At 48.9% G+C, this 24,948-nt stretch overlaps 1 long non-coding RNA gene across 1 annotated transcript; it reads right to left on the minus strand.

The window, feature by feature from the left end:
• Positions 1-1,094: 1,094 nt before the first annotated feature.
• Positions 1,095-23,604, minus strand: LOC131516344 (uncharacterized). The gene is made up of 3 exons (XR_009264004.1): positions 22,795-23,604; positions 12,545-12,732; positions 1,095-1,394 (listed from the first exon to the last, which is right to left on the minus strand). It is a non-coding gene; the product is annotated as an uncharacterized LOC131516344 (long non-coding RNA).
• Between the last annotated feature and the right edge of the window lie 1,344 nt (positions 23,605-24,948).

Raw genomic sequence — 24,948 nt, forward strand, 5'->3', positions numbered from 1 at the left:
TCTTAGAGAACAAACTGAGGGGGACTCGGGGGCGGGGGAGAGGGGAAAGCGGGCGACGGGCATGGAGGAGGGCACCTGTTGGGATGAGCACTGGGTGTTGTATGGAAGCCAATTGGACAATAAACTATATTGAAAACAAACCAACCCACCAACCAACAGGTGGGGCTTACCCATGACAAAAAGAAAGCAACAGCCCAAAGAAAGGAGCCTTCGTCCCAAGCAGAGGGGTGGTCTGGAGAACAGGTTGAACTTTAGATCTTCCCCACAAAAATTTCCCCCGCCAGTGGCGGGAGAGGCAGCGAGGGAGAGGGAGAAGGGGTGAATATTGAGGCATAAATCCTGGGGCAGCACCCTTCTCTTTTCCCTCTGTTAAAAAAATGTGTCACCAGCACTGGCCAGGAAGTGCTTTCTCTCCCAGACCCTCCTGTGTCCGGCCTTTCCCCACCTGCTAACCCTCCTCCTCCCCTCCCCCATCTCCTCTCCCTCCTCCCTCCCCCTCTCCCTCCCCTCCCCCTCTGTCTCCTCTCCTTCGTCTTTCCCAGGAACACTGCTGACTGGATATAAACTCAGCAATGCTACTTCCCAGCAGTGTGGCCTTGAATGGGCAGAAAATGCCTTTTTATGCTTCAGTTTCTCATTACAGTGAGGATTAAAAGAAGGAGAAGGAGCAGGAGGAGAAGGAGGGGGAGGGGGAGGAGAAGAGGAAGGAGGAGAGAATTAAGGAAGGAAGGGAAGGAGGGAGGGAGGGAGGGAGGGAAAAAAGAAAAGGAGGTGAAAAGCTTTCTCATGCGATGTGATAGCCTGGATTTTATCCTGAAACAGAAAAGGAGACATTGGTGGAAAAACCGGGAACTCCCGATAAAGTCTGTCGTTTAGCTGATAATGATACACTGGGCGTTAATATCTCGGTTGCGACCAACACGTCTCGGTTCCGGAAGACGCTAGCGTTATGAGAAATTGAGTGAGGGCCGGGGGAACCCTGTCCTCTCTTTGCAACTTTTCTGTGAATCTTAAAATTACTCCAAGATAAAAATTTATCTAAAAAAAAAAAAAAAACCAAACCCAAAAAACAAAAAACAAAAGCAAAGTGCTCAGAATAGCGTCTGGCCAAAGTAAGCGTTCAGTGAATCATGACTATTAGGTAACTGTGACCATCCAGTTGTTCATTAGCTCGGAGAGGGCATCAGACTATTTCGCACGTTGCGCAGAACCTTCTATGATGTCGGGCACCCGGGAGGGCTCCCCGTGGCAACTCGCCTTTCGGCCTTTCTCAGTTCCCACCCCTGGCCTCCGCTTTCTTGTTACCAAGACTCTGAGCGTGCGTTACCTTATTTTCAGACCGTATCGAAGCTCCATATTGCAAGTTGGTTGACAATTCTTTCGAAGTAGGCGGGCTATCAATAAGTAATGAAGACATTCATCAATAAGTTACTCTGTTTTTCACCCGCACTGCACACGGAAGCTGAACCTCTCTAATTATGGGGTCTTGGGAAGAGCGCGGGGTTGGCCAGAGAAGAGCCGGGTCTGTGAGTCTCAGCTCCACTCCTACAGACCATGTGCGGGCAACTGGGTGAACTGGGAGCAGCCCCCACCTTCCCAGGGCGCTCCGAGGTTTCCTTACGATAATGCGCATGCAAGCCCTTGGCAAAGCCCCATCTCCCTGACCGCTGTCTCCCCCTGCAGCCGAGACTCGGGGAGACAGTGTCCACCTACAGGGAAATCCGGGCCTGGGACCAGAACCTGCCCAGTGGGACTCACGTCTCCTGGCCGACCGCTTCTCGCAGTCACCTGTGGCCCCCCAGCCCCACGTGGGGCGGGCTAGTCCAGCTGCCTGACAGGGCTCCGGGCATTCACCCAGCAGGTGGGCCTGAGGCCGGCCGCCAGGGCCTCACTCCTCCCAGGTCTCCTGCTCAGGCCCGGCCAGCCCCTGTGCACTGCTCTATGGCTGCACAGAACCTTAGAGAAAGGGTATCACGGCACCTCCGATTCCCTAGCAGAGGGATGCTGCCTCCAGATAATGGTGGGTGGGGAAGGAATGATGTGTGCACGATTTATCCCTGGTCATCTCCGGGGCTGAAGGACCAAGGGGACGATCTTGAACCAAGGGGGTGGGGGTGCAGAGCGGTAGGGGACAGGGGCCACCTCTGATTCCTTTGAGGCTGGAGGACTCAGTCCCTTGGACCCTAACTCCCTGGCACTCAGCCTCGAGACAGGCTAGAGAGGGAACCGCGGAGGCCAGGAGTCCCTGCATCTGAGGGCCCTTACGTTGAGTCCTCCCAGGATTCTGCGCTCCTGTGGGGCCCTCCCCCAACCAGGAGGCCCCTTGCCCTGCTGATGAGGAAGGGCCTCTCTTGCTGAGGAGTCCTGAGGCAGAGAGGGCTGTGAAAGAGGGCATGCAGTTGGCAGCTGAAAGGGTGCGGGTCCCCGGATGGTGCCTCCTGGGAAGCCATTCCGACTAGGGGGTCAGCGGTGTGGCGCCTGCCTGCCCCGGGCTGAGCCAGGCAGGCCCCCGATGGTACAGGGCAAGTGGGAACATCCCAGAGAAACTGTGACACATAAACCACAGAGAGGACCCTGAGAAACCCCCACGGGTCCCCTGGGGCGGCGGTGGGGGGATGGGGGGACGGCATTCATCTCTTCTCCAAGAATCTGGCCTCTGCTCTCTAATGTTTTTCTCTCTAGAAGACAGAGAGAACAGGCTTACTTTTTGTTTGTTTCCAGCCTGTTTGACAAACAGAGAAACTGAGGCCCAGACAACTAAGTAATGGCCCGTCAGGAAAGAGCTGGAGGGAACACAGAGGCCTCGCCACCCCAGAGCGGGCTTCTCCCGCTGAGCGCTGTGACCCAGCACTCTGCCCTCGCCCCAGGGCTCCGTCTAGAAGTCTCTGTTGGCACGGAGTAGCCAAGAATTTGGCTGTGGGTCCACTCTTGTGAATGCTTGGTTTGTACACCCTCAGCTTTATCCCAGAGCCTCGGGCTTCTGGAAAGGGTGGGGCTGGGGGAATTTCAGGACCTCGACCTGGAAGGAATTCCAGGAGACCGGGCTGCCTCTCACTCCACCGGCCGCTGGAGAAGGCCTGCCTGAGCCACAGACTTGCTCGGAGATCACAGTGAGGATCCCCTGAGCCACCCGTCGGTCCCTTCTTCTCTCTCTCCCCACTGGCACCCATGGCGCCTGCACGGGCGGGACAGCCAGATTCCTCAACATGGAAGTCACAGCCCATTTCACTTCTGGTAAATGGCATTTTCATAGGGTCACAGAATGCAAAAACTTGAAAGGATCTTATTGATGGGTATGACCAACTCCCTCTTTTAATAGATGAGGAAGATGAAGGCAGAGAGGGAGGGTGGCTCCCCCCCGGGGTGGCCAGTGAGTCAGTGTAGGCACGGCCTGGGCTAGAACCCAGGCCGGCTCTCCCGGACCCTGCGGCTCCGTCTGACCTCCCTTCCCACTTTCCACTCCAAATCCCCAGTGCTCTCGCCGGAAAGGCCTACAGGAAGACTGTGATCAGGTCAGGGCAAGAGTTGGGGACAAACCCGAATGCCTCAGTGGCGGGGAGGGGGAGGGGGGCCCGCAAGGTCGTGTCAGAAGAGGAGAGCCAGGACCTGGGTGGGGGGAGGGGGTGACTGCCACACCGCTCATCGTCCCGCAGGCCGAGGATTTCTGCACCTTCCGGCTTTTTAAAAGCATCTATAGGGGCGCCTGGGTGGCGCAGTCGGTTAAGCGTCCGACTTCAGCCAGGTCACGATCTCGCGGTCCGTGAGTTCGAGCCCCGCGTCAGGCTCTGGGCTGATGGCTCGGAGCCTGGAGCCTGTTTCCGATTCTGTGTCTCCCTCTCTCTCTGCCCCTCCCCTGTTCATGCTCTGTCTCTCTCTGTCCAAAAATAAATAAAAAACGTTGAAAAAAAAAAAAAAAAGCATCTATAAAATACAGTTTTTAATGTAAAATAGTCCAACGCTTAAATATAGAAACAATCCAAGGTTAAAAATAAAACACCCGGGACTAACTTATGACCGGCAATAGAATTCAACTGCATCTTGTTTTGATAGATGAGGAATCTGAGGCACAGAGCGGTGGCCCGCCGGAGACCACGCAGGGACCACTGGCCAGTGTGGCTGAGTCATTTGTGGGGAATCCCCCATGTGGGTCAAGATGGCATCCCCCGAGAGCGCACTGCCAGTATCTGGACCCCAGCCCCGACTCCTCCGTCTGTAGGTGATTTGCCTTGAAGGGCCTAACCCTTGGCCTTTTGCAAAGTGCTCCCTATGGTCCACATTCCCCAAATCTCTCTGAGCGTTGTGTGTTTTTTTCCTGGACATGTCCCTTTAAGACTCCAAAGTGGGCCAGAACATTTTGAGACCCTGCCGGAGGCTGGGAAGGACTGCAGACTCCCTTCCCTGTGCCAAGCCCTTCCCACATACCATTCCCCTTGCCTCTGGACATTCTGCCCTTCGCGGTCCAGCTCAAAACAGCACAGCTGACACTCCAGAAAAATCTCATAAAGCCGAATTAGGAGCATGTCAGCAAAAGGGGAAAATGAGATCATGGCCAGCCTGCCACCTTCCCTGGCCGGCTAGATCCACCGGCGGGCCGTCAGTCCTCGTGCCCTCCCTGACCCCTCCTGCGTGTCCAGCCCTGTGCCCAAGACAAGGGGCCTGGGGCAGTTAAGTGAGGAGGTGACACACAGCCTCATAAAACCACAGGAGAAAGTCAAGTGCAGAGATGAGCACAGAGGATAATAAGGGTTTAGTGAGATGCAAGGAAGGGGTGGCCAGAATAAACAACGGTTCCGCCGAGAAAACGGGTCTGGAGTTTTCTCGAAGACAAAACGGAATCGGTGTGGAGAGCTAGCGAGGAGGGGAGAGAGCATTCAAGCGTCAGGCAGGCGGGGACTTCGCCAGGGGCGGGGCATGTTGGGGCAGAGTGGAGGCTCGGCGGCAGCCCTGCTGTCCCAGCTCTTGGGCGAGGCCCCTCACTGATCTGAGCTCTACTTCCTCACCCGCAGGCGGGGACTTGGGCCAGATGAGCCCCAAGTCTTCTGCCTCCTTGAGCAGGAGATCTGCTCTTGCTTCTCTCAGCACCCAGCTTACACCCAACATACGCACTCCTTGAAGGAACGGGTGAGCGAGTGGTGTAACACAGACACGAAGCTGGTGAGAAAACTAGGAGAACGGACCCCCAAATAAGCCCGTTTCACATGTTCGGTGTTTCGAGGCACTTCGCCATCTGCCTTTCAAGGCACTGCCCCCACTGGAGGCAGACAGTGGGTTTCATCAATCCCGTCCGACAAGTAGGGAAACTGAGGCATGAAGCGTGTTAGGAGGGATCCGAGGCTTACCTGAATGGTGACCTCGGACAGAAACGGAAACCATGGCCCCGCCCTTCCTGGTGCCGCCTCCTGGGGACCTGCCTGCCTGCGGGGAGGGTGCCTTCGGGCCTGCTGCTGCGAGGGGGTCTGCGGTCAACCATTGGGTCTGCACCTGGGTGGGAAAGTCTGCCCGCAGACCCGAGCCCCATCTGCAGGTGCAGCACTTACCAGAATAAAGCCGCCATTTTGCTTTCTATCTGAGTGGCCCTGCAGGGATCCCTCGATATGTTCTGAACCCCAGGAGGGGGAGAGGAGTGTTGTCTCTGCAAAACCCCAACAGGGGGCGTGAAGCAACTCGTTCAGAGAATCCCAGACTTTACCTGGGGTGGGGGGGTTCCCTGACATTCAGCCTCCTACCCTTTCCGGCTCGATGAACACTGCCAGAGAGGAGCAGGGGGCGCGGGAGAGGCACCCTGGTGGGTCAGGTGTGGGCAAGTCTTGCTGGAGACACCCACCTGTTTTCTGGAAGGGGACACGGCGGGGGTGGGGGGGGGGTGGAGACAAAAGCCTGAGTCTCCGCATCTTTCAAACGGGGATAGTCTGCTGATCGCGTGATGTTGATGTGAGCAGATCCTTCCAGTCGGGCAAAGTCACTACACAGGTATACAAACCTGTACCCAAAAAGGTGTATGCGATGAGGGATTTACCGCGAAAAGGTTAATGGAGAAGTAACCTTTCATTTGACCCAAGGATTCTCCGAGTTGCAAAATGACCCACTGGGTTTCTTTAAGTTGCAACCCCCTGCTGGCCCCTCTCCTCTAGGCTACTTTAAAATAGGGGACAGGGGCACCTGGGGGGCTCAGTCAGTTAAGCATCAGACTCTTGGTTTCGGCTCAGGTCATGATCTCACAGTCTGTGAGTTCGAGCCCCTGTCAGTCTCTGCATTGGCGGTGAGGAGCCTGCTTGGAATTCTCCCACTCCCTCTCTGCCCCTCCCCTGGTCTCGCGCACGCTCACACATACACGAGTGCTCTCTCAAAACCAATAGGTAAACATTTAAAAATAAATAAGTAAAGGGGCGCCTGGGTGGCTCAGTCGGTTAAGCGTCTGACTTCAGCTCAGGTCATGATCTCGTGGTTTGTGGGTCCGAATCCCACATCGGGCTCTGTGCTGACAAGCTCAGAGGCTGGAGCCTGCTTCAGATTCTGTGTCTCCTTCTCTCTCTGCCCCTCCCCTGCTCACACCTTGTCTCTCTCCCTCCTTCAAAAACTAAACATTAAAAAAATAATAATAAATAAATAGATAGATAAAACAGGGGACGATTGTAAATGCTCTGATTTATCAGGAACGTGTCTGTTTATAGAACAAAGCTCAGGTGTGGAATTCTGTGAATTCATCCCCGTGCTCACCAAGGCCCCTTTACATTCTCTGCGGCCTCAGGATGAGGTGCCAGATGAACCCTACCTGCTAAGTAAGGCCCCGCGCCTCCCACCTATCTGCCAGAGTTCTCCTCCCAGGGCTGCCCCGTGTGAGGGCCTCGAGGACTCAACTCTTCCTCCCCACGCTCCCAGGCCAAGTTCACGCCCATCTCCTGCTGCCCGGGACCCTCCTCTGGCAGAGACTGTTGGTTCCCTTCAAGGACCCGCTCTTCCCATGGCCTTTAGTAATAGAACTAAAGGCCCTAGTCCCCAGGCCCCCTTGCCGGAGGCCGTGTGGCCCGGAGCCCACGCTCTATCAGTGACACATGAGGGAAATAGTGTGTGCCAGGTCTGGGTCATGTCTGGCCTTAATGGGACTGGTGTTTCCTCAACCTCCACTTTTCTTCTTTTCTTTCCGTCGGCTGAACCCATATGATGGCAGAGGCTGGGTCATCTTGGACCATATGATAAAAGTTGCCAATGGACAAGAGCAGAGCAATACAACGGATGAATCTCGGGTCTCCAAACCCTTGAAACTGCCATCCTGGCCCTGGACTGCTTCAGATATCACCACAGTTCCGTGAAGGAGAAATGCACTTCCATTGTGGTTAAGCCCTCGTTCTGTAGTTATGGCGGCTGGACCCCTTCGCTTTGCAAAGCCCCTTCCAACCACTCTTCAAAACGTACCCAGAGGCCACCAACCCCAGGAAGTATGCCCCGATCATGCCAGTGATAGCCGGCCTCGCCTCCCCCATCCCAGAAGGCATTGTCAGAGCCAAATGTTGATGCACCAGACCCTATTGTATTTCATGTTATTCACTCCCATGTAGAGTGAGGCAGATCAGGAGTGCTTAGCTTGGTGTCTCTTTCGTGGGCACAGTGCCTTCCAGACAGCGCCGTAAGCCTCTGCAGGGCAGGGCCAGGTCCCGGACCTCTGTCGCCACCATTCCCGGCGTGTAACACTCAACTGAGACTCGGGGGCTTGACCTACGTGTTACCAAAAGGAACTGATAGGAAAACGAAGCAGCCGAGGCTGGTGGGGTGTGGCAGGGGACAGTCCCGGCGCCGAGCCTTTAAATACAACCTGATGTCAGAGAAGTCTATGACATGTAACCCCAGAAGAGGACTGCTATAATCGGATTCTTCCGATGTGGAAAAATAAGGCAGGCCGACTGCTGCTGCCATGGAGAGGCGACAAATGTTTGACCTCGGGTGTGAGGAACGCTGACTGATTCTGTGCTGTCACAGGGAGAAGTGCACACCTGTTCCAGCTGGAACACAGTCAGCCCCAGCCAGCCACCATCAGAGAGACCAGCTGGAGTCCTGGAAAAAAATGGATCATGCTAGCTATTATGCAATGAAGCTACCCAGCAGCTGTCCAAGATGGAATAAACTGCCTCATGAGGTAATGAGCTCCCTGACACTCGAGGCAATCAAACCAGATGACCACTGGTGGGGATACTTTACGTGGATTCCAGTTTCAGATTGGGGAAGGAGACTGCTCTGGGTGGCGTGAGGTCTTATGAAACGGTGATTGTTCAGGCTACGGGTGTGCGTGTCTTCTCCATTGGTTCCAAGTCAACATTTCTCCCTCAGAGCCTACTATTGTGCCTCAAGTTCTACAATGAGAGCTTTATTCATTGGAAGTCAGGCGTCATGATCTCCTGGGGTTGCCAGTTAAATAAAGGGATGCTACTGGGGCGCCTGGGTGGCTCCGTCGGTTAAGCGTCCGACTTCGGCTCAGGTCACGAGCTCACAGTTCGTGAGTTCGAGCCCCGCGTCGGGCTCTGGGCTGACAGCTCGGAGCCTGGAGCCTGCTTGGGATTCTGTGTCTCCCTCTCTCTCTGCCCCTCCCTTGCTCTCTTCTCTCTTTCTCCCTCTCAAAGAAACATCAAAAAAAATTAAAAATAAAATAAAATCAGGGGATGCTACCTAATGTATAGGTATTGACTCCTCTTTGCCAATTCATTTAGCAGACCCTTCTCCCGGATGGCTGGGCCTGAGGTCAGGGTTGACTGGGACACTGGTCACCATAGCAGAGGGCTCTGACTAAAGGCAGGTGGAACTGGGATTCAGATTCAGTTACGGGACTTTGTGATTCCCCCGGGAGAGCTGTAGCTCTGAGCTCCTGCTGGCCTGGATACTGGCCCTCTTTTCTCCTTTCTGTCAGCCCTGTCACAATCGGGGCTGTGTCCTAGAGCTGAGGGCGTGGGAGGCCTGGGGCTCCTCTCCCAACATCCCGTCCCCTCACTGGGCATCCTCCCAAAGTGGTCTCCACGGCTTGGGATCTCTGCCCCCCACTCAGCGCTCAGGGGAACCAGTCTGGGACCAGCCACGGAGGGTGCCATACTAATAATGCCCTTCCTCTGCTGCCCCTCTGCCTGCCCAACCACTAACTGCTGTGTGCCCCGGGCCGGTTACTTCGGTTCTCTAAGCCTCAGTTTCTTCATCTGTAAAATGGGCATCATTGGGTAAGTAGGTAGGTCCGTGCCTGGCACATGGCAGGTCCTCACTGGGGGAAGAAAGGTAACTGATCCCCATTCATTGAGGACCTGTGACACGGCAAACACTGACTTACCTATTTATACACACCACTCTTCCTATGTCATGACCATTCCCCTCCCCCTTAGCTACCTCAGCATGCATTTTCGAGCAACAAGGACATTTTCTCATACAACCACATCAACAAACTCTCATGCCAGTTGACCTATCATGGCCTTTAGAGCAATGTTTTTCTGGCCCGAGATCCAATCAGGTCTCACACGTGATGGTCAGGTCTCCTTAGTCTGGAACGGCTCCCGTGCATTTATATGTCTTTTGTGACCCTGACATTTGGGAGGAGCACAGGCCATGTATTTTGTAGAATGCCCCTCACCTTGGCCTTGCCCTATGATGCTTCCTTGTGATCAGACCCAGGCCCTGTGCTTTGAGCAGAAACATCACGGAAGAGATGCCGAGTCCTTCCTAGGGCAACTCGTCAGGAAAAAGTGACATCGATTCGCCCGTCGACGGGGATGTTCCCGCTGATTGATTTGGGGTTAGGGTGACGCAGGTGACATTTTTCCCGTTCTTTGGGGAATGTGGTCCCGTGTTAAGCCCAGGCTCTCAAATCCAACGGAGCTGGCTTGTGTCTGCACTTCAACATTTACCAGCTACGTGGCCTTGGTTGAATTACCTAAGCTCTCTGAACGTGTGAAACAACGATTGTGCTGCTACCTCTCAGGGATGTTTCCCGGAGCAGATGGGACCAGGTGAAGCGCTGGGCAGTGGGCACCGGTGCCTGGCACATCGGGGGTGCCTGGTGGACATCAGTCGACTGGGCATCTGCCCGAGGCTCTGGAGGGGATTGATGGAAGAGGGGGGTCCCAGGAAACAGCAGCAGAGGAACCCGGTGTCACTGGTGCTGTCATGATGCCCCGGGCTCAGAGAGGTGCCAGGGACGGGAGCAAGTGTCTACTCATGGCAGATAACCCTGGGCATAGGAATGGACTAGCAAGGTAGACCCATGGCCACGAGCCAAGTGTGGACTCTGGGGTCCAGCCCATCTGTGGTTGTAGCCCATGATCTGTGTGAATTAGCTGTCCTTGGGCAAGTCAAACAACCTCTCTGAGTTTCAGTGTCTCCCTCTGTGAAATGGGGGTGATTCCACATCTCTCGTGAAGTTGTAAGGATGGTGAGATTAATGGATGCCAACAGCATGGCCCGGTTCCCGGCATACAAAGTACAGACACTGATCTTCCGGGCCAGGATCCCAGTTCTCAGCTTCCTTCTTTAGAAACGACTTCCCTGGAGTGCCCGGGGGGTTCGGTCACTTGGGCATCCGGCTCCTGATTTCTGCTCAGGTCACGATCATCTCACGGTTCATGAGATCGAGCCCCACATCGAGCTCTGTGTTGACAGTGTAGAGCCTGCTTGGGATTCTCTCGCTCCCTCTGCTCCTCTCCCCAGCTCGTGCTTTCTCTGTCTCTCTCTCTCTCAAAATAAGCAAACATTAAAAAAAAAAAAATGCCTTCCCTGACCACACCCCCTGAGGAGAGAATCAAACTTTCCCTAAACGCTCTTGGGGTTGTGTCATCGCACACCTAGCAGGACCAGAAATTGGTACAACCTTCCTGGAGGACATTTTGCCAAACGGGGATTTTGTTGGTCAGTGTTCTTAGTTGTTCTTAGAAGCCATTCAGCTAGCTTAAGCAGAAATGGATTTAGTAAGGAGAATAGATAGCTCCCAGAATCATCTGGAAGTCGAAGTAACACACCCCGGGCTGGGCGTCCAGGGACATGTCCCAGAAGCACGGACCAGAACGGGCTGTCACCGGAGTGGCTGCGTCTGCCTTGATCAGAAGGGAACGGTCACCATAACTCACGATTCCAGAACTGGGTCACCTGCGTCCTGATCTGTGGTGGCAAAGATGCTCCATACCACTGGCCGTCCCGCCTCGTGACTCAGCCTTGAATCACACTCCTAGAAGTTCATCTCATTAGCAGAGCCCAAATCGCATCTAGAATGCACGCTGTAATGGAGTCTTGGTTTTTAGCCGTCCATTATCTAGACATACTAGAAGGAGGTGAAATATGTTTTGAACGAGCCGATCCACCAAATCAAGAACCATGAAAATGGTCACCTCTAGTAATTGTCATTGCTTTTCTAGGAATTCATCAGAATTCCGAATTTTCTAGGAATTCATCAGAAGGAAATTGACATAAACAGTATTTTTTATAAAGAGGAAGGAAGGAAGGATGAGAGGGAGGGAGAAATGAAGGAATAAGAAGGAAGGAAGGAAGGAAGGAAGGAAGGAAGGAAGGAAGGAGAAGGAAGGAAAGAGAATGAACGAGAAGGAAGGAAGGAGAGAAGGAATGAGAAGGAAGGAAGGAAGGGAGGAAGGAAGAGAGGAAGGAAGGAAGGAGAAGGAAGGAAAGAGAGAAGGAATGAGAAGGAAGGAAGGAGAGAAGGAATGAGAATGAAGGAAGGAAGGGAGGAAGGAAGGAAAGAAGGAAAGAAGGGAGGAAGGAAGGAAGGAGAGAAGGAATGAGAGAAGGAATGAGAAGGAAGGAAAGGAGGAAGGAAGGAAGGAAGGAAGGAAGGAAGGAAGGGAGGGAAGGAGGGAGGGAGGGGAAAAATCCATAAACAGGGGGTTGGTTAGATAAATTTTGGAATTGTCATAGGAGAAAAATTTTTGACCAATATAAATTATTCAAAAATTTTGAATAATTTTGCAATGACATAGTATTAAGGAGAAAAGGCAGCAACCAAACTATGTAGAGTGTGATCGCAGTTTTACAAGCAGGGCACATGCACGCGTGTTATCGAAGGAAGTACCTGAAGGTGTTTGTCTGGAAATCACATGGGATTTTTTTATTTTCTTGTTTACACTTTGCTAGATCATCTACGCACTCTACCAAGAACATGTATCGCTTCTTATAACGAATTGTTTTCGAGATTGAACGATGACATAAACAAAACGAGGTAGTCATGACACGAGCCGAGCACGCGGCCTTGCCTTGTGCAGGCGCGGCCTGCGACAAGGACAGGACTGGAGTCAGGGTGGAGGGGGGGAGCAGGACTAAGTGATAAGAGTCGATAAGAGAGGACAAGGACCAAGTGTACAGGGTGGGCAGAGGCCATCTCGCACTTATCTGGCATGTAAGGGGATGTCTATAAACATTTGTTCTGTACCCATACGAAGAAATCGTCAAAGGGCTTGAAAGCAGCCAGTTCACAGCAAAAGGAATACAGACGACTTTGAAATGGATGAAAAGGTACGCAGCCTTAATCAGAATCAAAGAAATGCAAACTAAAACCCGAGCGATTTTCACTTACCAGATTGGCAGAGATCACAACGTTTGCTGAGAACCGGGGGAGGTGCACGACTAGACTCCTGGTTGTGGGCTGTGCCCGGCCCTGAGGGAGATTTGTAACATCTCTCAGAGAGGGAAATGTGTGCGCCCTTTGATCCGGCTGCTCTGCTCCTGGGAGTTTATACCCAGGTAGAGTTGTGCGTTGCTCATCTGCAAAAGAGGGAGCGCACAGGGGTGTTTACGGCATTGGTGTTTATCTTACCAAAGATCAGAAGCCGGGTCTTCAGTAAGGGTCTGCCTAGACGGTGGGATAGCCATAGGACGGATTACTTGCTGAAAAGGAATCATCTCAAACATGTATTTTTAAGCACCGAAGTCAAGGTCAAGGGCAAACTACATAATATCCTATCCTTGTAAGAAGAAAAAACACATGCGCGGATATCATCGGATACGATAGCCTATTTCTGGTGTCCCTGGGGAGAGAGACCGGGGGAATGAGGGTGTGAGCTCAAGCTGGAATTCGTCGCTTATACTTCGGTACTGTGTGTGATTCGATTACGTTCATGTGTTACCTTTTCAATTTCAACACAGAATTTGAAAATAAATACTCTTTGAATTAACCGTTGGGCTAGGAAGCCAGAGAGAGAGAGGCATTTGGGGGTGAGGAGACGAGCCATAGGGAGCCGTCGATGGTTCTTGAGTAGGGCAGCGCAGCTTCTAAGTGGTATTTGGCAGGGAGAGGAGCTGGGAAGCTGGGCCAGTCTGAGGCATGAAAGTCACTGGGCAGGCGGGCTGCCCCCAGGGGTGAGGGTGGGCGGGCAGAGAAGGGTTACTCCATGGGGAGCCTCTTTTTATCCTCCTCTCTCTGGATGATTCTCCCTGTTCCCGACCCGTTACGCCTCACAAGTTTCCCAGGCGAGCTAGGGAATAACTCCATCCTTTGTCAGGGCAGATAGTTTCTTTCCTAACCATGGTCTCTCAAGCACCACTCTACTTCTGTCTGCTGGGTTAGAGTCCCTTGTCCTTCCTCTCATTCATTCCCTGTGCTCCCACCCAGATGGAGCCTGCTCTCGCCCCACACACAGCCTCTATGCTCCATTACCTGGCTCTCCCGTCTCAGCCCACACTGCCCCCTTCCCCTCACATGCACACCTGCTCCCCTCTTCCTGGTACCACCCCAGAGGGAGCCCTGTGAGACAGATTGCAGATGGCCTTTCTCCTCATCCTGGCTCAGCCAGGCTCCCAATGAGGTTTATGATGGGTCTTATGCCCCAGGAAGAGGGGAGGGGGGTGGGAGAGTGGAGGGAGAGTGGGGTTGGAGGGGAAGGAAATAAACCTGTCCTGCCTTATTACACCTTCATAGGCGTACTTATTTTAATATGAAATCGTTTTAAATTGGGGCGCCTGGGTGGCGCAGTCGGTTAAGCGTCCGACTTCAGCCAGGTCACGATCTCGCGGTCCGTGAGTTCGAGCCCCGCGTCAGGCTCTGGGCTGATGGCTCGGAGCCTGGAGCCTGTTTCCGATTCTGTGTCTCCCTCTCTCTCTGCCCCTCCCCCGTTCATGCTCTGTCTCTCTCTGTCCCAAAAATAAATAAAAAACGTTGAAAAAAAAAATTTTAAATTACAGTAAAACCTCGGGCCACGGGCATATTTCGTTCGGGAAACATGCTTACAATCCAAAGCACCTGCGCAATCAAAGCGAATTTCAAGACCCATTGGTTGGTTGTGATCACGTGAGGTTCAGCATCACGTCCTACTCAGACTGCAAGCCAGCGCTCGTTTATCAAGTTGAAATGTAGTAGAAATGTTTGCTCATCTCGCAGAACACCCGCAGAACAAGTTACTCGCAATCCAAGGTTTTACTCTATTTGCCGTGGAGTAAAACAGACGCTCCTGGAGATGCCCCAAACGGATCCCTTTGTCCCATAGGGTTTCTCAACCTCGGCACTATTGACATTTGGGGCTTGATGATTCTTTGTTGTGGGGTCTGCCGTGTGCATTGTAGGATGTTTCGCAGCACCAGTGGCCTCTATCCACTAGACTCCAGTAGCCCCACCCCCTCCAGACAGACAAAAATGCCCCCCCCCCGACTTTGCCAAGTGTCTCCTGGGTGGCAATATGGCCCTAGCGAGAGCCACTGCTGTAATTTCCCCAGCACAGGACTGTGTGCTCGAGTGGGGGAAGGCATCGGTGCCTCTCTATTATCGGTCTTTACCCAACATCATAACGGGGAATTTTTGGTCTTGTGGGGAAGGCAGGCAGCTGTTGGCTTGGTGCCCCCTATAAATCACAGCACAGAGACAATCTCTACTTTTCCACATGTCCCCCGAGAACATTAACCTGGAACCCCAGCCTGAACCATTTGCAAAATCCTGAGATTTTCAACGTCCATATAACTAGATTCTTTCTGGTTCTTGGGTTTTTCACCCAGAACTACCAAGAGACCTCCGACCCTTGTATTTTGTTACACACTGAATTAGACATAAGGAGGTTGTCCTTAAAATATTTCCCACCCTTTTGTGGCTGCCTCGTATTTTAGGGGAGTTGGCCCGTGTGTTGCCAACTGTGTGGGACGTAGCCTAGGATTCTGGGGCAGTCCACTGGACCATGGGGAGGAAGCCTGAGTAGCATGGCCCAGGACATCCAAGAGTATGGATATTGTACTGTGGGCTCGAGCGGCCAGGGAGAACCTTGGAAAACAGCAAAGCCTGGATATCTTTACAGTTCTCAACATCTTCTGAATATGAGATGCACTTTCAGCCCCTTGGCTCTTTGCTGAAGCTCTCCCTTCTGCCTAGAAAGCCCTATCTCCTTTGTGTACTTACTGTCCTTACTCTTCCAGGAGTAACTCAAAGTCTCCCTTTCTTCTTTGCTCATGAAATAATCAGACAAGTGAGCAAAGGCATGTATAAATTTATGTACGCATGCATGGTGAAAATAAAATGTATATATTTCATTGCAATGTGGTTTGTAGTGATGAAAAAGGGGAAATCAGCTAAAATGTCCAATAATAGCTAAATAAATAATAGTTAAATAAATTAGGATATAGTCATATAATGCAAGATCACCCTGCCATAAAATATTGAGGATACAAATGGCTATTGACTCGATTAGTTGAAAGGAAGTTAAAAACAGCATAGATGATTTTATTTTTTAAAAATATGTTATACAAGGAGGATTCTGGGAAGACGATGCAGTAGTGAGCCCCAGGAATCTGTCTCCCCCCTTAGACAACAATTGCAGAATCTGTATAATGTAACTATTTTAGAACTTGGAGGGAGGCCCATTGAAGGCTTTCAAGTTCCAGGAGAAGGCTTGGATGGTAATTTGGGTCAATTTCAGCTCTTAACTTAGTAGCAGCTACTCTTTGCCCATGCCCAGCCCCATGGCAGGCAGCTGTGCACATGTTCCAGAAGCAGCCTGCACACAGCTTGTGGGAGTCAGGATGGGCCATAAGTACCCCGTCCTCAACCAAGAATCCCATATCCTACAAAACTGGCCTTTTTGCCCTTCCTTTCCAGCTGAAGCAGCTTCTAGGGGATTTAAAGGGCCCAGCTCTTTTTTTCTCCTCCCTTTATTTTTCTTTCTCCCCCTTTTAGTAAAAACTAAGGACAGTAGACTCCCAGACTTTAAAGACTAGGACATTCAAAAGCAACTGCATTTATGGGGGAGGGTAGAAACTCACTGAGCATACCCAGGAAAAGGCTCAGAAAAGACCTGAGAAAACCTTAAGTTTGTACCTTGGACTGATCCTCAATACACACAATAACCTAACAATCAAAACAAAAACAAAAACAAAAAAATGGTAAATCTGGGGTGGGGAGAGGGCTGGGATCTGACTTCCAGAGTTACAACATTACTATATTTAAAAATTTTTTAATGTTTATGTATTTATTTTTTAAGTTTATTTTGAGAGAGAGAGAGAGAGAGAGAGAGCACGAGCAGAGGGGCAAAGAAGGAGAGAGAGAATCCCAAGCAGGCTCTGTGCTGTCAGCACGGAGCCCAGTGCGGGACTTGAACTCATGAACAGTGAGATCATGACATGAGCCGAAATCAAGAGTCGGTCGCTTAACCAACTGAGCCACCCAGTCACCCCAATGTTTATTTATTTTTTGAGAGAGACAGACAGAGTGTGAGAGGGGGAGGGGCAGAAAGAGAGGGAGACACAGAATCCAAAGCAGGCTCCAGGCTCCAAGCTGTCAGCACAGACCCCAGTGCAGGGCTTGAACTCACAAACTGCAAGATCATGATCTGAGCCAAAGTCAGATGCTTAACTGACTGAGCCACCCAGGCACCCCACAACATTATTATATTTAAATGTCCAGTTTTCAACAACAACAGCAACAACAACAAAATCACACAACATGCAAAGAAGTAGGAAAGTATGGCTTGGTAAAAGGAAAAAGAATAAGCCAATGGAACGGTCACTGAGAAAGGCCAGATGGCTGGCCTACTAAACAAAGACTTTAAAACAAATGTCTTAACGATGCTCAAAGAACCAAAGGAAGACACGGAGAAAGCCAAGAAAACTGTATGAACAAAATGGAAATATCAATAAAGAGAAAACCTAAAAAGAAACCAAAAAGAAATTGTAGAGCTAAAAAGTACATTAACTGAAATGCAAAATTCACTAGAAGGATCCAAAGGCATATTTGAGCAGGTAGAAGAAAGGATCAATAAACTTAAAGATAGAATGATTGAAATTATTGAGTCTATGTAACAGAGAGAAAAAATATTTAAGTAAACTTAACAGAGGTTAAGTACCTATTGGTACCTTAAGCTTTTAAGCACTTTACGCACTTTTAAACACACCAACATATGCAGTGTGGAGATGCCAGAAGGAGAAGAGAGAAAAAAGGGGGCAGAAATATTTGAAGAAAAAAGCTTGAAACTGCTGAGTCTGATGAAAGACATGAATATAAACATCTAAGAAGCTTAACACACTCAAAGTAAGATGAACCCAAAGAGACCCACACAAATACATATTGTAATAAAAATATTGAAAGACAAATACAAAGAGAGAAAATACAAATACAAATACAAAGGATCCTCAAAAATACAAATACAAAGAGAGAAAGCAGCAAGAGAAGCTACTCCTCACATACAAAGGATCCTCAATAAGATTGTCAGCATAAGTTTTATCAGAGACTTTGGAGGCCAGAGGCAGTGGGATGATATATTCAAAGTGCTAAAAGAAAAAGCCTATCAACCAAAAATCTTATACCCAGGAAAACTGTTCTTTAAAAGTGAGGGAGATGGGGCACCTGGGTGGCTCAGTCGGTTGAGCGGCCGACTTCGGCTCAGGTCATGATCTCACGGTCTGTGAGTTCAAGCCCCGCGTCGGGCTCTGTGTTGACAGCTCGGAGCCTGGAGCCTGTTTCGGATTCTGTGTCTCCCTCTCTCTGACCCTCCCCCGTTCATGCTCTGTCTCTCTCTCTCTCTCTCAAAAATAAATAAACGTTAAAAAAAATTAAAAACAAAAAAGTGAGGGAGAGGGGCGCCTGGGTGGCTCAGTCAGTTGAGCGAGCGTCCAACTTCAGCTCAGGTCATGATCTCATGGATTGTGGGTTCGGGCCCCGCATCAGGCACTGTGCTGACAGCTCAGAGCCTAGAGCCTGCTTTGGATTCTATGTCTCGCTCTCTCTCTGCCCCTCCCCAACTTGTGCCCTGTCTCTTTCTGCCTCTAAAAAATAAAGAAAAAAATTTAAAGTGAGGGAGAAATTAAGACACCTTCATTCTCAGATAAACAAAAGTTGATAGAGTTTGTTATTATCAGACCTGCCCTGCAAGAAATGCTCAAGGGAGTCCTACAGATTGAAATGAAAGGGCTCTAGATAATAATCCTAAACTGGGTGAAGAAATAAAGATCTCAATAAAGATAACTACATTGACAATTTAAAATTATTATTGTAACAACAGTTTGTGACACAACTTTTTGTTTTCTACATGATTTAAGAGAATAAAACATTTTGTAAACGTTATAGTCTAAAAGCAAATATTAGGGGCACCTGGGTGGCTCAGTCGGTTGAGCATCTGACTCTTGATTTCAGCTCAGGTCATGATCCCAGGGTTGTGGGATAGAGCCCTGTGTTGGCACTCTCGGAGCCTGCTTGGGATTCTCTGTCTCTCTCCTTGTGCTCCTCTCCCCCACTTGTGCTCACTCTCTCAAATAAAAAATTAAAATAAATAAAAATAAAATAAATAAAGGCAAATGTTTCATAATTTTGGTTAAAAACTCCATATTATGCTTAGAGACTAATGCACTGAAGAAGCAACTTTTAGTTTATTGTTTGGGATACACAAAGTATAAATATGTAATTTTGTGATATCAATAACTGAAAGGAGTAGGAATGGAGCTATAAAGAAGTAAAGTTTTTTATGTTATTGAAGTTAATCTTGCATCAATTAAAATTAGGATATTATAACATTAGAATGTTAATTAATCTCTTGGGTAATCACAAGGAAAAAAGGTATAGCATATATACAAAAGGAAATAAGAAAGCAATTAAAACATTTCACTACAGAAAAAGTAAATAAACACGAGACAGTAATGAAGGAAATGGGGGGACAAAAAGCTATAAACTGTATAGAAAGCAAATAGCAAAATGACAGAAGTCTCCTTATTAGTAATACCATTAAATGTAAATGGATTAAATTTGCCAATGAAAATACAGGGATTGGAAGAAGGAATTTAAAAAACATGGTCCAAAAGTATGCTGTCTACAGGAGTTTCACTTTATGTCCAAAGACACAAATAGGTTGAAAGTGAAAGGATGGAAAAAATATATTCCATGCAAACAAACCAAAAGAGAACAAAGTGACTATATTAATAAAATCTTCAATATATCAAGAAGATATAACAATTAGAAATATTTATTGACCTGATAATAAGCCATCAAAATATATGAAGCCAAAAAATGGACAGACTTTAAGAAATAGACAGTTCTACAACAATAATTGGACACATCAATACTCCACTCTCAATAATAGAACAGCCAGACAGAAATAAGGAAACAGGACGTGAACAACACAATAAACCAATTAGTTCTAACAGACATAAAGAACACTCTACTGAACAAGAACACATGTTCTCCTCGAGTGCACATGAAACATGTTCCAGGATAGACCATATGTTAGGCCACAAATTATTCTCAATAGATTTATAAAGACAGACATCAATACCACATATCTTCATAATGGGCTGAAGAACAGAAGAAAAACTGGAAAATTCACAAACTTATGGAAACTCAACAACACACTTTTACACAACTGATGGATCAAAGAAGACATCACAAGGAAAATTAGAAAATATTTAGAGACAAATGAAATGGAAAACACAACATACCCAAACATTGGAGACGGCAGAAGCAGTGCTAAGAGGGAAATTTATAGCTATAAATGCTTACACTAAAAAACAATAAAGCTATCCCATCAACAACCTAATCTTACAATGAAAGGAACTAGAAAAAGAACTAAACCCAAAGCCAGCAGAAGGAAAGAAATAATAAAGATGAGAACAGAGATCAACAAAATACAGAATAAAGAAACAATATAGAAAATCAACAAAACCAAAAGTTGATTCTTCCAAAAGATCAAGATTAACAAACATTTCGATAGACAAAGAAAAAAAAAAGACAGGAGATTCAAATGACCAAAACCATAAATGGAAGTGACAACATTACACCCAATTCTATAGAAATAAAAAGGGCTCAGAGCAATTACACACAAACACATAACCTAGATGAAATAAGCAAATTCCCAGAAACACATGAAGTATCAAGTCTGAATCACAAAGGAATAGAAAATCTGAATATACTTTTTTTTTTTTTTAATTTTTTTTTTTTCAACGTTTTTTATTTATTTTTTTTGGGACAGAGAGAGACAGAGCATGAACGGGGGAGGGGCAGAGAGAGAGGGAGACACAGAATCGGAAACAGGCTTCAGGCTCCGAGCCATCAGCCCAGAGCCTGACGCGGGGCTCGAACTCACGGACCGCGAGATCGTGACCTGGCTGAAGTCGGACGCTTAACCGACTGCGCCACCCAGGCGCCCCTGAATATACTTTTAACTATTAAGGAATTGAATAAAGCTCAGAGGGAATTTAGGACAAGATGACCCTAGATCTGGGCCGCACTGGCTGATCCCCAGACACTGGACCAGGAAACAGAGGCTTGGACTTCTGCCCGTCTACTCACTCTCAGTGGAAGATTCCACCAGGCAGAAGGCGCCCTCAACCCCTTCCCTCTCCAACCCCATATCCCATCCCTCCTCCCCCAGCCCAAGTGTTGGTGCCCTGCCTATGCACAGAATCAGCAGCTCCCTCTTGGGTGTAGAATGAGGTGAAGTCATACATTTCTCCCTCCCAAGCCCCGGAGATCCCTGTTATTGAAGGACCCAGTGGAGGCAAGCATTACCTTCTCCAGGTGCATCTTTCCAAAGGCACATTCCCCGTGTTAATGCCCACGGATCACAGTGGGAATAGCCTGAGCTCTTGATTCTGCTCCCTGCTCTGTCTGGAGGAACCTGGGCAGGTGGGAGTCATGGCACGTGGAACCAGCCAGCAGAAAGAGTATGGCTAAAGAAGGACAGGGTGCACCAGCTCTGCTCAGGGCCACACCTCCTGGGGAATTACAGAATCCTAGACTCACAGCTTGGAAGGACTCTTGCATTCAACTCCACCACTGGGTGGATGGGGAAAACGAGGCTCACAGTGGCAAAAGAGATGCCGTGGCTATCAGTGGCAGGACTGGGATTAGAACAAGATGTATCACTCCCAGTGTAGGGTTTTGCTGTTTTCATGAAAGACTTCTGGAATTCTAACGGAGGGCCAGAGAGGGTAAAGAATTCATTCAGTCACAGAGATAGGAAGTTGAGATTATGGGATTTGAAACCACGTCTGTGAGACTCAGAAGACCACGATTGTTCCATTAATTCATCATGGGCTGTGTGTGTGTGTGCACGCACGCCCGCGTGTTTGGGGAGTGGGGAGTAGAGAGATTGAGATGGTGACAGGGATGGTACTAAAGAGCTGATTGTCCACTTCTCAGCCACATCTTTTAGTTAGCCCTGCTTTCACTGACCATCCTCCCAGACCAGGTCAGGCTCTGCTATCGCGCACCTGCTCCCCCAAAACCCTGTATTTTCCTTCACGGTATGTACCACGGCAGCGATTTGGTTCCACATAGTATTATTTTGTTCAGCAAAGTCTCTCCCTCAATACACAAGCAGCCTCATGAGGCAGGACTCTGTTTCAACCACCCCCGTATCCTCCTAGACCTAGCCCAGGACCTGCACAAAGTCTGTGCTCGCGGTATTTGTTGAACAACTAGATGAAACGGTGGACAGATGGATATGTGGATGTGAGGATGTCTGGATGGATGCCTAGAAGCCTGGGAGGACGGGCAGCTGAGTCTCAGCTTAATGGAGACCTGAGATGTGCAGTGATGCAGGGCCCCGGGCCTGGGCTGTGGGCTGGGAGTTACAGAAGACCAGGACCCTATCTCTGCTCCCAAACCTCGCCTGTGTGGTGAGTCACCTAATTTCTGAAAACCACATGCCTCTTTCCACCCCGAGGCTGCCCAGAGGGGCCTCTAAGCCTCAAAGACTGTCAGGAAAACTCGACTTGCACAACTCCTACCGGCCCCTTATCATGGCTGTTTCTTTGATGTGCTCTTTGTGAGTCAGAGAGCTGCTATTGCCTCACTACTGTTGCCGTTTCAGCAGCACGCTGACATTTTTAAAAGAAAAAAATCGGAAGAGGCAGACTCTGTCTTTGGGCTAAGACTGCAGACAGCCCTTTGATTTGATTATAAACGGAACTGGGGTTGAAGGAGGCCAGGATGTCCAGGTGAAAATGGCAGGACCCTCCTATTTACGGCACAAGAAAAAATGCTCCAGGCCTTGGGAAGAAACCTCCCCGGCTCCTCCTTTCCTCCAGGATGATCCACTATGGAGCCCCATTCTGATCATTCTGGCATCTGGCTGAACTCTCATTTCCCTTCTTTAAAAAAAAAAAAAATTATTTACTTTGAGAGAGAAAGAGAGAAAGAGAGAGAGAGAGAGAGAGAGAGAGAGAGAGAGAGAGAATGTGGAGGAGGGGAAGGGGCAGAGAGAGAGGGAGACAGAATCAATCCCAAGCGGGCTCCATGCTGTCAGTGCAGAGCCCAATGTGGGGCTCAAACTCATGAACCATGAGATTGTGACCTGAACTGAAGTCAAGTCGGACGCCTAACCGACTGAGCCACCCAGGCGCCCCTCTCACTTCTCTTCTTACCTACACACGTCTTCTTGCCAGAGAGGCAGCCCTCCTCTCGTCTCCACGGCTCACATGTCCAAGTACTGCACAGCCTCTGAGCTCCGCCCAGTTACCTGTTTCTCCACGGCCACCAGCCTCATGACCTGCCTGCTCTCTGATCTCCCGTTACATCCACTCCCCACACGGCAGTTACCTATGTTACTACGTAATGCTAATGTGCATTTTGCAATGTTCCGTGGCAACGTAAAGGAAGACGGTCGTGGTGTCTTGGTGACAGTGGCATTCTTGGGGCCAAACGAAAGTCGTCCAACTCAGCTACTTTTCTCCCTATCTGATCTCAGAGAAGTTATGACTCTCAGTTTGCTCATTAGTAGAACTGGTGGGCTGGTTTTGATAGTTTTGAGTATCAAATAAGATAACACCATTGGTATGCTCTGTGAACCGCAGGATGGTGCGCCTGTATGAAGACTGATCAGTACCTTCAACTTCTTCGCTCTCGCCATTATTTCCAGCAGGAGCGTTACATTGCTGCTTCACCTCCCACGCATGCCGGCGTTATCTTCCCAGCCGGACTGTGAGCCTCCGTAGTGTGGGACCCCACCCCCTCCTTCTGCACCTAGCACAGGGCTACGTCCACAGCTGGTATCCCATGAGTGTTTCTTTTTTCCTTTGTTTTGTTTTTGCTTTAGCTGTACTTTTTTTTAAGTTCGTATTTCAATTTCAATTAGTTGACCTACAGTGTTGTATTCATTCCAGGCATACAATAGAGCAATTCAGCACTTCCCTACATCACCCAGTGCTCATCACAAGTGCACGCCTTGATCCCCATCACCTATTTCACCCATCCCCCCACCGCCTCCCCTCTGGTAACCATCTGTTCGTTCTCTATCGTTCAAGAGTCTGGTTCATGGATTCTCTCTCTCTCTCTCTCTTCCCTGTGGTCATTTGTTTTGTTTCTTAAATTCCACATATGAGTGAAATCATATAGTGTATATTATGACTGACTTATTTCACTTACCATTATACTCGCCAGCTCCATCCATGTTGTTGCAATTGGCAAGACTTCACTCTTCTGTATGGCTGAATGATGCCCTGTTGTATATACCCACCACATCTTCTTTATCCACTCATCTGTCCATGGACACTTGGGCTGCTTCCATATCTTGGCTATTGTAAATAATGCTGCTATAAACATAGGGGTGCAGGTATCCCTTTGAATTCGCGTTTTTGTATTCTTTGGGTAAATACCCAGGAGTGTGATTGCTGGATCATAAGGTAGTTCTATTTTTAACATTTTGATGAACCTCCATACTGCTTTCCACAGTGGCTGCACCAGTTTGCATTCCCACCAACAGTGCAAGGGGGTTCCCCCTTTCTTGACATCCTCACCAACACCTGTTGTTTCTTGTCTTGTTGATGTTAGCCATTCTGACAGGTGCGAGGTGATATCTCAGTGTAGTTTTGATTTGTATTTCCCTGATGATGAGTGATGCTGAGCATTATGTCATGTGTCTGTTGGCCATCTGGATGTCTTCTTTGGAGAAATGTCTGTTTATGTCTTCTCATTTTTTTTTAATTGGATTATTTGTGGTTTTGGATGTTGAGTTTATAAGTTCTTTATATATTTTGGGTACTAACCCTTTATCAGATCGATCATTTGCAAAGATCTTTTAGTCTTGTTGATGGTTTCCTTCACTGTGCAGAAGGTTTTACTTGGATGAAGTCCCAAGACTTCATTTTTGCTTTTGTTTCCCTTGCTTTAGGAGACATAGCAAAAAAAAAAAAAAAAAAAAAAAAAAAAAAAAGTTGCGATGGACGATGTCAAAGAGATTACTGCCTGTGTTCTCCTTGAGGATTTTTATCATTTCAGGTCCAATATTTAGGTCTCTCATCCATTTTAATTTATTTTTGTGTATGGTGAAAGAAAGTGGTCCAATTTCACTCTTCTGCATGTTGCTGTCCAGTTTTCCCAACATCATTTGTTGAAGAGACCGTCTTTTTCCCATTGAATATTCTTTCTCGCTTTTCCCAGGATTAATTAACCATATAGTTGTGGGGGTTTATTTCTGGATTTTCTATTCTGTTCTGTTGATCTATGTGTCTCTTTTCATGCCAGTGCCATACTCTTTTGATTGCCACCGTTGCGTAACAGAACTTGAAGTCTAGAATTGT

This window comes from Neofelis nebulosa, chromosome 7, assembly GCF_028018385.1.
Source record: "Neofelis nebulosa isolate mNeoNeb1 chromosome 7, mNeoNeb1.pri, whole genome shotgun sequence".
Lineage (NCBI taxonomy): Eukaryota > Metazoa > Chordata > Mammalia > Carnivora > Felidae > Neofelis > Neofelis nebulosa.